The sequence below is a fragment of the Lipotes vexillifer genome, unplaced genomic scaffold (assembly GCF_000442215.2).
Source record: "Lipotes vexillifer unplaced genomic scaffold, Lipotes_vexillifer_v1.1 scaffold987, whole genome shotgun sequence".
Taxonomy (NCBI): domain Eukaryota; kingdom Metazoa; phylum Chordata; class Mammalia; order Artiodactyla; family Lipotidae; genus Lipotes; species Lipotes vexillifer.
Genome location: NW_006787426.1, coordinates 283,006 through 297,809, shown reverse-complemented (window position 1 = coordinate 297,809; position 14,804 = coordinate 283,006). Strand labels below are relative to the sequence as shown.

Sequence of the window (14,804 nt, the reverse complement as noted above, 5' to 3'; positions counted from 1 at the left end):
CAGCAGGAAAAAGCCCTAAACTTTCAGGTTGAAGGAAATACTGTTAACATGCACATATAAATACATTAGTTTTTATACCGGTGCAGTTGGAAAGTGTGGTTCTTGATTTTTTAAAAAAATGTTGGAAGGGGCCTATGAAGGCAGAAGTGGCCAGGGCTCCTTGTGTGGGTGCTGTTAAAACCTGGGTGTGTACAGCAGGCAGGGGAGCACAGCGGTGTGCAGGCTCCCCAGTCAGGCTCCTGCCTGGGCACGCTGCACCTCTCGCTGCCTCTGCCATCTGTACGGAGTGCTCTGCCTCCTCCCCAGTGTCCACTTGGTAGCCAGGACCCTGGCCCACACTCGGCTGGAGTGTCCAGCGATGCTTCTCTGGACAGTGGGGTGACTGGTTGTGGGGTGGCCTTGGTAGGAACGGAAGCCAGCACTTGTGGAGGAGAGTGCAGTGTGGGCTCTTGGGGACCAGAGCCAATGGATTTGTGGGCTCTTGTGATTACGTTCTTTAGAAAACATGTTTATACCTGTGGAGAAGTGAGAGTCATCCCGTCTGACTTCTGGGTCCCGATTTTGCGCATTATGTCAGTGGACTCTGAGGGGTGAGGCCACAAGTCATACATGTCTTTCTCGGGGTGTCTCTGTTTCCGGGTCCAGCATCTCCTGCCTGGGTGGATGGATGTGACTGATGTCCCCAACTCCTTTTCCATCTGTCCACGTATCCTGCCAGCTGGCCAGCAGCAATTCAGAAAGTGTCTTGGCGTGGCTCCCCACCTGCCCATCACTAGGGATGCTCAGATGAAGAGAATGAACCCTCCCTGTAGGAGTGCTCTTCAGGTGTGGAAGCAGAGATGAGGTAGTGGCAGAGGTGGCTAACCGTGTGCCCCTGCAAAGCAGGGGGGGCTTCAGGAGGCCTCACACGCAGGTCTGAGTTGGGGCAGGGGGTGGCTCTGGTTGAGGGAGCAAAGTTATACTATTCATTCCATGACTCCCCACATCAGAACTTTGCAGCAGCCCCTGGTGGTGTCTTGAGTTGCCCTGCAAAACCTGGGGGGCTCCAACTGGCTCCCTGCTTTTGGTTGGGCAGCAAGGTGGGTCTCACTCTGGGTCAAATGTTCTCCTTGGGTACCTGTATGTGCTGTGTCCTTCCAGGCAGGGGTCTGCTGGCTGGCGCCTGGGAGGGGGGCTTTTCTGGTCTTACTCTGCATGCTTTTTCTCGGAGTCCTGGCTTAGACCCACACTGGGGTGTGAGGAGGGAACCAGGCAGACCTGCTTCCCAGGAGGCTTTCTGCCAGGTGGAGCACTTTTGGCTCCCTTGATGCAGGCTAGGGTGTGAGGCCTTTCATAGAGTGGGGCAACAGGAAAGTGCTGAACTTGACCTTCTGCCACAATGTCTTTTATTTTTTATTTTATTTTATTTTATTTATTTATTTATTTGGCTGTGTTGGTTCTTTGTTGCTGTGCGCGGGCTTTCTCTAGTTGCGGCAAGCAGGGGCTAGTGTTCGTTGCGGTGCATGGGCTTCTCATTGTGGTGGCTGCTTTTGTGGAGCACAGGCTCTAGGCACATGGGCTTCAGTAGCTGTGACACTCGGGCTCTGTAGTTGTGGCTCATGGGCTCTAGAGTGCAGGCTCAGTAGTTGTGGCACATGGGCTTATTTGCTCCGCGGCATGTGGGATCTTCCTAGACCAGGGCTCGAACCCGTGTCCCCTGCATTGGCAGGCGGATTCTTAACCACTGCACCACCAGGGAAGTCCCCACAATGTCTTTTAAATGCATGTTTGATCTTGGTTGATTGAGGATGCGTTATATGCCAGAGGCTCTCAGGTGGTCTCTGTGGGTTAGATACTGTTGCTACCTCCATTTTACAGATGGGGGAAATGAAACAGAACTCATGACACCAGGTGGCTGGGATGAGGTTTCAGTCCTAGAAGTCTGGTCTGTCCGCCATCGTGCACCCTTGGCTCTCTCCCTTCCAGCTGTCTATGTCCTGCCCTGTCTGTCCTTAACCCCAGCTGTGGACCCCCAGGCCATCTCTGTTCCCCTGATCCACCCAGTGGTTCTCCAGGTGAGGGTGCAGAACTTTTTCCATCTGAATACTCTGATCTGAGGGGTAGAACCAGCCCTCCTCTCAGGTCCCTGCTGTGATCAGGCATCATGAATGACAGTGGTGTGTGTTGTATACTCTGGGGCTGTGGTGAGAGAAAAAGGGTGGGGACCTCTTCAAGGGGTGACAAACATGGAGGGGCATTTGGGGGCCACCGACTGCGATACCATCGCAGTGACCTTTCTGCATCTGCATCCCATTCTCAGGGAATGCAGCATCAAGTGTTCTTTCTAAAACCGTGTTTTTCTAGCTTCAGTTATGAAAGGAAATCCTGCCATGGTTTTGGCCACAGCTCCATCCAGGATGACCCCACCATGTACTTGCCTTCACTGAGTGAGCTGAGGCCACAGTTCTGGAAGAGCTTGTTTTCACCTGGTTGGCCTGATAGGGGACGCTGTCTTCCTTGTGCTTCTGGGAAGCTGGCTGGGAGAGGCCAGTGATGTGCATGAGGTCACACAGCTGAGGAGCAGCAGAGCTGGGGCACAGACCAGGGTGTGTGTGGCGGGCTGGCTCCTAGTTCAGGGTTCTGTCCCCTATGCCACTCGGGACCCCTCCTGCTGGCTGTGCCGAACTGACAAATCCTCAGTGAGCCAGCCAGCGCCTGCGGCCTCTGGAGCAGCACATGGGTTAGTGAACAGGAAGAGGGGGGATATTTCACAAGCAGATGTGGCCAAAGCTCACAGACAGAGCTGGAAAGTGGAGTCTGCCCGGGGCTTGCCAGGCGTCTCCCGAGTTTGGAGCCCCTGCTCAGCCCCAACCCACAGCACTGCCGAGTTTGTCCTGGTGACAGATGGGGCTTTGGGCCTAACACCTGGATTCTTTTTACTTGGAAAGTAGCATAATAGACTTTCCAATCTCACTAGCTAATGAATTGTTCTTTTTTTTTTTTTATAAAGAAATATTTTGCTGGGGAATGGTTTCATACTTACAGAAGAGTTGCAGGGAGAAAATTAGTGCAAAGAGCCCTGCGCATCCTCTGCCCAGACCTCCCTGTTAGCATATTGCCTCATCTGCCTTACCCCCACTCTCCCCGCCCTGAGGGCATGTGTGTACATGTGCACATGTGTATATATGCAGGTGCACACGTGGTTGTTTTCTGAACCATTTGAGAGTAAGTGGAAGATGTCGTGACCCTTCCCCCCCATCACTCTGGCCAGTGCTGAGAGCGGAGATGAACAGTGATGCCTCCCTGCCTGCTGCACGCTGTGTGCGGGCGCCGTGTCGCTGTGGCGAAGGGGAAAGGCAGCAATGCAGCCACAGCTTACTTGGCCCCAGAGCCTGAGTCAGGGGTGGAGTTTCACTTGGTGGTTCTGGTCTCAGGAGTGAGGGGTGCGTGGCTGCTGCACTTTGGCACATGTGTGTGCGCCTCTGTGGCTTCTCTGGCCCAGATTGCTGTCATCGCAGCCCTCCCTGGTCCCTCTCAGGCCTGGCTTCCCCCCCTCCCGTGAGCAGCAGCACTGACTGGGCTGCCCTGCACCAGTGGGGATCCCATAGCTCACGCTGTCCTCTCCCTCCCTGGCACTGGGCACAGGGCGATACCTGGTAGTTGACTCTGAGTGCAGTGTGTCAGTGACAGCGTTTAGGAGCTGGGAGATAGCAGGGGACCCACTAAACGTCTTTTCCTCCAGCTGCTGCTGGGCTGCTCCCTTGTCCCTGTGCTTGGTGTCTGGGTGCTGAAGAGTTGGTGAGTGGCCCCTTCCCCTTCCAGGCTGCGGAGCAGGCCAGTGTGATCCCAAGAGCCCAATTTTGGACCAGTAGTTTGTTTGCCAGTTAGAGTGATGGGTGGGCTTGCAATGTGGTTATTGACCTGGGATGTTTCATGAAAGAAGTCACATCTTGTCCTGCGGCTCCAAGCTTGGCCCTGTTGGCCTCTGCAGGGCAAGTCCAGGGGACGGTGAATGGCCTGTGGGCCGTGGTTGGAGTGTGGTGCCCCGGGGTCCCAGAGTGTTCTGGGGCTTCTGGGCATCCATCTGGGAGAGAGAAAAGCCAAGGTCTGGGGTTGCTTCCCTGGAGCTTCTGCTGGATCCAGGTGAGTCCAGGGTGGTGGTTTGAGAACAAGGAGCCTAGTGCTGCACTGTCCGGGGTCTGGCCCCACTCTGCTGCCCACTGTGTGCCTTCTCGTTGCCTCAGTTTCCTCATCTGTGACATGGACATAACAACAGAGCGTATGTACTTCGTGGAGATGTGAGAATGAAAGTGGATTGGTATCAAGTTCTAAAAAGTGTAAAGATGTAAAGCAAATGCTCCACAGAAGCTGTGAGCATTATCCATGAATTGCATTCAGGGAGTGTAGGACCCCCTGAGAGCGTGGACGTGCCAGCACATGAGGACATATTTCTCGGGAGAGCCCCCCGACTCCGAGGCAGGGAGTGCAGTGGCTGTGGCCACTGCCTGATGCTTCGTGAGCGCTGAGTCCGGCTGCCGCCAGAGGTGGGGGGTGGCTTTCCCAGAGCCCCCCAAACAGTCACAGCACTTTGGACAGGGCCAGGATTGTTCACGCTGACATGGTTTGCTCTTTGTCACATGCATGCTGGGTCTCCTGGGACAGGTCTGGCACAGAGTGGGTGCTCAGAAATCAGTTATTGAACAAATGCACAAATGGCTGTTTATATTTTGACATAAAGAGCAACGGCTCCCTTTGCCAGCGGGCCTCGCAGCTGCCCCGGTGGGGGTGGCGAGGACCAGGGACTCGGGGGGCCCTGCTGCAGAGCCAGCTGGCCCGGGCCTCATGCTGTTGGGGGGAGGATCGTTCCTGCAGGAGTGAGCTGCCCTGAGAGGTGAGGGCAGGTGAGGCTTCTCATCGCTCTGAGTCCTCACTGAAGAAGCTCACCAGCCGCCCAGGCGGGGGCTGCGAGGGGCTGGGGGCAGGCTGCCCCACGATGGCCGTGCCCTCGGCCCAGGGACGTGGCCCGCCCTTCCCAGGCCTCGCTCGAGAGCCAACGGGTGTGGGGGCTGCACACGCTCGCCTCTTGCCTTCTCTCCCTCCTCTCCGCCTGGCGTGGCTGTTGCTCCAGTCACCGGGGCTGGCTCTTGTCCTTCATGCCCCTGCCCCTTCCGGTCCCTTGCTGTAGGCTGGCTTCCGGACCCCTGGCCGCGAGCTGTCAGTCCAGTCAGCCTGTGGTGTCTTGCTGTCCTCAGCTGTTGACAGCTCCATGTCGGACAGGCGGGGGCTGAGAGCAGAGTCCTGTGTGGATGCTGTACGACAAGGGCCTCCGGGTCCACCTTGAGTCCCTGCCCTGCTGGGAAGCCGCCTTCCTCCCTGGGGACCCTCCTTTGCAGTTGGTCACTGTGGGGAGGATTGCCTGGGGTTCCACGAGGCACTGGGCAGGGGGCAGGAGCCACCGTGAGGGTGTCCCGGAGGCTCGGTCTGGAGACGTAAGGTTCTAGGACCCCCTGCTCACTTGCCACCGGGTCTACTGACGTGGAGGCCTTTTCATGTGTCACTCGCGACTTCCTAGGGTCCCTGGGTTGGTCAGTTACCCACAGAGCTTCATGGTCATATGAGATGGGACAGGAGGCCTGGAAGGGCCTGGAAAGGATGCGGTGGGCTCTGCAGCAGCCGTCTGGGGGTCTGTTGGCCACTTCCGGAAGGGAGACGTTCTTCAGATTCTCTCCTCCACCCCATCCGTGTGAAGGATGTGGGTCCAGACCGGTGTGTGAGCTGTGGAAAAGCCCAGCACAGTCTGGAAATATGATGGCGGTTTTTTTTTCACATTTATAAAAATTCATACATACATTATTTTATGTAAATGGAATTATACTTTTTTTACAAGTTTTTTTTTTTACTTTTCCATTTGGCAGTGTTTTGGAGGTCTTTGTGGGTAAGTCCATACAGCTTTACTTCATTCTTTTTTTTTTTTCTTTCTTTTTTTAGACAAGCCTTTATAAGAACTTTCCTCAGTCTTGTTTTGCCCGTGGGGCCTTCTTCCAGGAGACCTCTTATCACAACTTTTCCTCAACCCGAAGCTGCAATTTAGAGAGCTGCACGGTTGGAGATGGTGGCGGGTGCTGAGGATCTGATCTCGTGGGCTTGTGTCAGCCTAAAACCGTCTGCAGCAGCTCCAGGTCGACTCCTGGTTTTTACATGTATTTATGCTATAACTCTAATTCGTGTGCTTATTTACCTAAATGACATAATTTCACCAAGGATAATTTAAACTCAGAGTGACCATTTAGAGGAAATTTGACATGAACAAAATTACTAGAGGAACTCTGACATGAACAAAATTACTCATTTGTGAGGTGCCTTACTGGCAAAAGTGAAACCAAATCCTAAGATCCAATGATCTGCATGTTTTATTGGCATGAAGAAGCCTTAATTCCAAAAAGAATTAAGATTTCAAAGTATCTTCCTTCAGAGGAAGGCAGAGGGTTACCTCGTTCTTTTTCCAAAACTTTTTTAACTTTGAAAACATTTCATGCTTCTAGAAAAGTTGCAAAAATAGTACTGTGAACTCCAACTGTATACAGTTCACTTAAATTTACCGATTGTGACATCTGACTCGTCCCACATCTGCACGCTTTTTGTGTGTGTGTGTGTGCACACATCCAGAGGTGAAATGTATCTGCACACACAGACATGACCCTTCATTTCTAAGTTCCTTTCCCCTGTTTCCTGAGAACAGGCCATTCTCCCGGAAGCACATTTAGGACTGCTAACACGGGGGTAGTACCATGAGCCATATCCCCACTTTGCCAGTTGTCCCATTTACCACACATTTTTTTTCCCCCAATCCAGGATCCAGCCCGGGATCATCTGCTGCATTTAATCGTCATGTGCATTTAATCTTCTGAAATCTGGGACAGTTCCCTAGCTTTCTTTGTCTTTCGTGGTGTGGACTTTTTAAACAGTACAGGCTGGCCATTTTTTGGAATATTCCTCCTTATGGGTTTATCACATTGTTTCCTCGTGGTCAGATTCAGTTGCCATCTCTTTGGCAGGAGTGATCCCCCAAGACATTGAGTCCCCTTCAGCGCATGCATCCTGGGCACAGCTGGCAGCTTCTCCCAGGAATGGCCTTGTTAACTGTGGCCATGTGGTGAGGTGGCTTTGACTGCATTTCTCGACTGGAAAGGTGGCTTTCTTTCCCCCTTTGTGATCAGCAGGTACTGGTTAGGGAGACAGATCACCTGGCCCAGTGTGGGTTTTTTTGGCTGCATTGGGTCTTCGTTGCTGCGTGGGGGCTTTCTCTAGTTGCAGTGAGTGGGGGCTGCTTTTAATTGTGGTGTGCGGGCTTCTCATTGTGGTGGCTTCTCTTGTTGCAGAGCACAGCCTCTAGGCTCATGGGCTCAGTAGTTGTGGCTCATGGGCTTAGTTGCTCCGCGGCATGTGGGATCTTCCCAGACCAGGGCTCGAACCCATGTCCCCTGCATTGGCAGGCTGATTCTTAACCACTGCACCACCAGGGAAGCCCTGGCCCAGTGGTTTTAAGCATCTATTGATGATTCTTGCCTGAATCAGTTATTGCTGTGATGGTTGCTAAATGATGGTTTTCTCTTATTCCTTTTTCATTTAGTACTAGTCTACTGTAAAAAAGCTTGTTCTTCCTCTTTAACATCGGTATGGGCTCATGGATTCTTCTTATTCAATGCATGATAGTCATTATTGTCATTCATTTTGGTGATTATATTGCAGTTGTTTTGGGCAGTGGGAACCCCTTCAGGCTGGCTCCTGTATCCTTCTGAAATGCCCCAAGCGCTGTTGAACATTCCTCATTACCAAGCTCATCTTGTATCTTTCCTGCCCCCAGCATTTTTCCACAGAGCACTGGTTCCTTTTAGTGGGAGATGGTATTCTTGGAGAAACCAAGATTTTGGTGCTAGGCGTGTTCATCGCTAAGAGGACCTTGCTGCCGCTAGACCTTTCGGTCCAGCTGGGGCGTGTGTCCCTCTCTGTAGTGTGGGTGTATGGGTGTGTCCGTGTGAGTCTCTTTGTTTATAAGTTCATACTGTATCTTTAGCTCCAACCCAGCATCCCAGGGTCTTGCTTCCTTTCCCTGGTTCATATTGGTATCGCCCTTTTTCTACAGTAGAACTGGGGCTTCCGACAACATCAGTAGATTTACTATTTTCTTATTCCCACAGTGCACAGAAAACCATTTCAGGAGTGCTATACCTGTTACTACTACCAACAGCAGACTGACTGAGTTAGAGTTTGGGAATTTTTTTTCTTTTCCAGCTCCTTTTTTTTTTTTTGCGGTACGCGGGCCTCTCACTGTTGTGGCCTCTCCCGTTGTGGAGCACAGGCTCCAGATGCACAGGCTCAGCAGCCATGGCTCACGGGCCCAGCCGCTCCGGGGCACAAACCTGTGACCCCTGCATGGGCAGGCGGACTCTCAACCACTGTGCCACCAGGGAAGCCCTCCAGCTCTTTTTTTGTCTTTAGACTGATGGTATGTACTCAAAGTACTGAGTCCAAAAGCTATTTGGATTAATTCTCTTCTCTTATGTGTGTCTGTTAAACAGTTAGGTTCAAAACTGTATTGATTTGAAACCACATTTATTAAACAAATAATATTGAGAAAAGTATTTACTATAATCTCATTATTATACCAAGCTTCTATTTCATCACACTAATTGGTAAGGAAACATTTCTTTTTCCAGTGGGTTGTAGTATTTTCCTGGGTAAATTAAAGTATCATTTTAGGAGTAGATATTTATAGTTTTAAAATGTCAACTCTCATTAGTATATATTGCTGTTTGCTTAAAATATTTTTTCCAGTTTTGCTTTTATGGTATGAAGAGAATTATGTATGTTGAGTAGACAACCAGTCAGCAGCAGTGGAGAGAAAGGCCAAGTAAAATTTATTACAATTAAATTATTTAGATTTTAGCATTAATAAATGCTATTAATGAATGTTTTTTATTTTGTTACCTTAAAATCTTCTGATGGAGTATATTAGAAATTACTTTGTGGGACTTTCCTGGTGGTCCAGTAGTTAAGAATCCGCCTTGCAATGCAGGGGATGCCGGTTCAGTCCCTGGTCGGGGAACTAAGATTCCACATGCCGTGGGGCAACTAAGCCTGCGCGCCACAGCTAGAGAGAAGCCCACGCACCGCCTGCGCACCGAAATGAAGAGCCCGCGTACGGAAGCGAAAGATCCTGCGTGCCGCAGCTAAAACCCAATGCAGCCAAAAATAAATAAATATTTTTTTTAAAGAGAAGAAATTCCTTTGTAATACTAACTGCAATGTGGTGTCCTGGATTGGATCCTGGAATGGAAAAAGGACATTAGTTTTTTTGGCTGCATTGGGTCTTCGTTGCTGCGTGGGGGCTTTCTCTAGTTGCAGTGAGTGGGGGCTGCTTTTAATTGTGGTGTGCGGGCTTCTCATTGTGGTGGCTTCTCTTGTTGCAGAGCACAGCCTCTAGGCTCATGGGCTCAGTAGTTGTGGCTCATGGGCTTAGTTGCTCCGCGGCATGTGGGATCTTCCCAGACCAGGGCTCGAACCCATGTCCCCTGCATTGGCAGGCTGATTCTTAACCACTGCACCACCAGGGAAGCCCTGGCCCAGTGGTTTTAAGCATCTATTGATGATTCTTGCCTGAATCAGTTATTGCTGTGATGGTTGCTAAATGATGGTTTTCTCTTATTCCTTTTTCATTTAGTACTAGTCTACTGTAAAAAAGCTTGTTCTTCCTCTTTAACATCGGTATGGGCTCATGGATTCTTCTTATTCAATGCATGATAGTCATTATTGTCATTCATTTTGGTGATTATATTGCAGTTGTTTTGGGCAGTGGGAACCCCTTCAGGCTGGCTCCTGTATCCTTCTGAAATGCCCCAAGCGCTGTTGAACATTCCTCATTACCAAGCTCATCTTGTATCTTTCCTGCCCCCAGCATTTTTCCACAGAGCACTGGTTCCTTTTAGTGGGAGATGGTATTCTTGGAGAAACCAAGATTTTGGTGCTAGGCGTGTTCATCGCTAAGAGGACCTTGCTGCCGCTAGACCTTTCGGTCCAGCTGGGGCGTGTGTCCCTCTCTGTAGTGTGGGTGTATGGGTGTGTCCGTGTGAGTCTCTTTGTTTATAAGTTCATACTGTATCTTTAGCTCCAACCCAGCATCCCAGGGTCTTGCTTCCTTTCCCTGGTTCATATTGGTATCGCCCTTTTTCTACAGTAGAACTGGGGCTTCCGACAACATCAGTAGATTTACTATTTTCTTATTCCCACAGTGCACAGAAAACCATTTCAGGAGTGCTATACCTGTTACTACTACCAACAGCAGACTGACTGAGTTAGAGTTTGGGAATTTTTTTTCTTTTCCAGCTCCTTTTTTTTTTTTTGCGGTACGCGGGCCTCTCACTGTTGTGGCCTCTCCCGTTGTGGAGCACAGGCTCCAGATGCACAGGCTCAGCAGCCATGGCTCACGGGCCCAGCCGCTCCGGGGCACAAACCTGTGACCCCTGCATGGGCAGGCGGACTCTCAACCACTGTGCCACCAGGGAAGCCCTCCAGCTCTTTTTTTGTCTTTAGACTGATGGTATGTACTCAAAGTACTGAGTCCAAAAGCTATTTGGATTAATTCTCTTCTCTTATGTGTGTCTGTTAAACAGTTAGGTTCAAAACTGTATTGATTTGAAACCACATTTATTAAACAAATAATATTGAGAAAAGTATTTACTATAATCTCATTATTATACCAAGCTTCTATTTCATCACACTAATTGGTAAGGAAACATTTCTTTTTCCAGTGGGTTGTAGTATTTTCCTGGGTAAATTAAAGTATCATTTTAGGAGTAGATATTTATAGTTTTAAAATGTCAACTCTCATTAGTATATATTGCTGTTTGCTTAAAATATTTTTTCCAGTTTTGCTTTTATGGTATGAAGAGAATTATGTATGTTGAGTAGACAACCAGTCAGCAGCAGTGGAGAGAAAGGCCAAGTAAAATTTATTACAATTAAATTATTTAGATTTTAGCATTAATAAATGCTATTAATGAATGTTTTTTATTTTGTTACCTTAAAATCTTCTGATGGAGTATATTAGAAATTACTTTGTGGGACTTTCCTGGTGGTCCAGTAGTTAAGAATCCGCCTTGCAATGCAGGGGATGCCGGTTCAGTCCCTGGTCGGGGAACTAAGATTCCACATGCCGTGGGGCAACTAAGCCTGCGCGCCACAGCTAGAGAGAAGCCCACGCACCGCCTGCGCACCGAAATGAAGAGCCCGCGTACGGAAGCGAAAGATCCTGCGTGCCGCAGCTAAAACCCAATGCAGCCAAAAATAAATAAATATTTTTTTTAAAGAGAAGAAATTCCTTTGTAATACTAACTGCAATGTGGTGTCCTGGATTGGATCCTGGAATGGAAAAAGGACATTAGTGGAACAGGTTTTTTGCCTGTCTTTGAATTGGGTTGTTTTTAGGCTGTTGAGTTTTAGGAGTTTTCTATATATTCTGGTTACTAACCCCTAACCAGATGCATGATTTGCAAGTGTTTTCTCTTATTCTGTAGGTTGCATTTTTAGTTTGTTGTTACTTTAAGTTTGATGTAGTCCCCTTTGTCTACTTTTGCCTTTGTTGCCTGTGCTTTTGGTGTCATATCCAAGAAACCATTGCTAAATCCAGTGTCATGAAGCTTTTCTCCTATGTTTTCTTCTAGGAATTTTATAGTTTCAGGTCTTATATTTAAGTCTTTAATCATTTTGAGTTAATTTTTGTATATGGTGTAAGGTAAGGGTACAGCTGCATTCTTTTGCACGTAGATGTCCACTTTCCTCAGCACTATTTGTTGAAGAGACTATCCTTTCCACATTGTGTAACCTTGCTACTCTCTCAGATCATTTTACCGTATATGTGAGGATTTGTTTCAGGGCTGTCTGTTCTGTTCCATTGACCTATATGTCATTGTTTATGCCACTCACTGTTTTGTTTACTGTAGTTTTGTAATTTACTGTGTTTTGAAATCAGGAAGTGTGAGGCCTCCAGCTTCGTTTTTATTTCTTAAGATTGTTTTGGCTGTTCAGGGTCCTTTGAGTTTTCACATTAATTTTGGGATGAATTTTTCTCTTGGCAAAAAAAAAAATCATTGGCATTTTGATAAGGATTGTATTGAATCTGTAGATTGGGTAGTATTGACCTCTTTTTTTTAGAAATTTATTTATTTTCTTTATTTTTGGCTCTGTTGGGTCTTCATTGCTGCACACAGGCTTTCTCTAGTTGTGGCGCGTGGGCTTCTCATTGCAGTGGCTTCTCTTGTTGTGGAGCATGGGCTCTAGAGTGCAGGCTCAGTAGTTGTGGCGCACAGGCTTAGTTGCTCTGCAGCATGTGGGATCTTCCCGGACCAGGGATCAAACCTGTGTCCCCTGAATTAGCAGGTGGATTCTTAACCACTGCACCACCAGGGAAGTCCCAGTATTGACCTCTTAAGTCTTCCAGTCCATGAATATTGGATGTCTTTCTGTTTATTTCTGTCTTTTTTATTTTTTTGGCTGTACCACGTAGCATGTGGAATCTTACTTCCCCAACTAGGGATTGAACCCATGCCCCCTGTAGTGGAAGCATGGAGTCTTAACCACTGGACCACCAGGGAAGTCCGTATTTGTGTCTTCTTTATTATATATTTTAAAATAAATTTATTTATTTTATTTATTTATTTTTGGCTGCATTGGGTCTTCACTGCTACATGTGGGCTTTCTCTAGTTGCATTGAGCAGGGGCTACTCTTTGTTGCGGTGCGCGGGTCTCTCATCGCAGTGGCTTCTCTTGTTGCAGAGCACGGGCTCTAGGTGCGCAGGCTTCAGTAGTTGTAGCACATGAGCTCAGTAGTTGTGGCTCGCAGGCTCTAGAGTGCAGGCTCAGTAGTTGTGGCGCACAGGCTTAGTTGCTCCGCGGCATGTGGGATCTTCCTGGACCATGGCTCGAACCCGTGTCCCCTGCATTGGCAAGCGGATTCTTAACCACTGAGCCACCAGAGAAGCCCCTTGTGTCTTTTTTAATTTCAGCAATCTTTTGTAGTTTGTTTACTAGTGTACTAGTCGTTCACCTCTTTGGTTAAGTTTATTGCTGAATTTTTTTTTTTGATGCTATTGTAAATGGAGTTGTTTTCTTAATTTTCTTTTCAGGTTGTTCATTGTTAGTGTATAGAAGCACAACTAATTTTTGTGTGTTGCAACTTTGCTGTGCAACTTTGCTGAATTTGTTTATTTTGTGTGCAACTTTGCTGAATTTGTTTATTCTAACAGTGTGTGTGTGTGTGTGTGTGTGTGTGTGTGTGTAATCTTTAGACATGACCTACAAGATCACGTCAGCTGTGAAGAGAGATAATTTACTTCTTCCTTTCCAATTTGGATGCCTTTTATTTCTTTTTCTTGCCTAATTGCACTAGCTAAGGCTTCTAATACTCTATCAAATAAAACAAGATTTAACTTGATAAGAAACTGCCAGATGTTTTTTCAGAGTGCTTGTGCTATTTTTTAAAAATTTATTTTTATTTATTTTTGGCTGTGTTGGGTCTTTGTTGCTGCACATGAGCTTTGTCTATTTGAGGCGAGTGGGCGCTACTCTTCGTTGCGGTGCGTGGGCTTCTCATTGCAGTGGCTTCTCTTGTCACGGAGCACGAGCTCTAGGTGTGCGGGCTTCAGTAGTTGTGGCACGCAGGCTCAGTAGTTGTGGCTCGTGGGCTCTAGAGTGCAGGCTCAGTAGTTGTGGCACACGGGCTTAGTTGCTCCGTGGCATGTGGGATCTTCCTGGACCAGGGCTCGAACCTGTGTCCCCTGCATTGGCAGGCAGATTCTTTCTTTCTTTATCTTTCTTTCTTCCTTCCTTCCTTCCTTCTTTCCTTCCTTCCTTCCTTCCTTCCTTCCTTCCTTCCTTCCTTTCCTTCCTTCATTCCTTCCTCTCTTCCTCTCTTCCTCTCTCTCTCCCTCTCCCTGCCTCCCTCTCCCTTTCTTTCTTTTAACATCTTTATTGGAGTATAATTGCTTTGCAATGTTGTGTTAGTTTTTGCTGTATAACAGTGAATCAGCTATATGTATACATATATCCCCGTATCCCCTCCCTCTTGCGTTTCCCTCCCACACTCCCTATCGCACCCCTCTAGGTGGACACAAAGCACCGAGCTGATCTCCCTGTGTTATGTAGCTGTTTCCCACTAGCTATCTGTTTTACATTTGGTAGTGTATATATGTCAGTGCTACTCTCTTACTTCATCCCAGCTTACCCTTCCCCCTCCCCATGTCCTCAAGTCCCTTCTCGACGTATGCGTCTTTATTCCTGTCCTGCCCCTAGGTTCATCAGTACCTTTTTTTTTTTTTTAGATTCCATATATGTGTGTTAGCATACGGTATTTGTTTTTCTCTTTCTGACTTACTTCACTCTGTAGGACAGACTCTAGGTCCATCCAACTCATTACAAATAACTCAATTTCGTTTCTTCTTATGTCTGAGTAATATTCCATTGTATACATGTGCCATATTTTTTTATCCATTCATCTGTTGATGGACACCTAGGTTCCTTCCATGTCCTGGCTATTGTAAACAGTGCTGCAGTGAACACTGTTGTGCATGACTCTTTTTGAATTATGGTTTTCTCAGCGTGTATGCCCAGTAGTGGGATTGCTGGATCATATGGTAGTTCTGTTTTTAGTTTTTTAAGGAACCTCCATACTGTTCTCCATAGTGGCTGTATCAATTTACATTCCCACCAACAGTTGGCAGGCGGATTCTTAACCACTGTGCCACCAGGGAAGTCCCATCAGGTGGTTCTTT

At 48.0% G+C, this 14,804-nt stretch overlaps 1 protein-coding gene across 4 annotated transcripts in view; it reads left to right on the top strand.

Moving 5' to 3' along the window:
* Positions 1 to 14,804, top strand: part of DGCR2 (DiGeorge syndrome critical region gene 2) — a 70,072-nt gene that overhangs the window by 650 nt on the left and 54,618 nt on the right. The gene's annotated exons all lie outside the window — the stretch shown is intronic.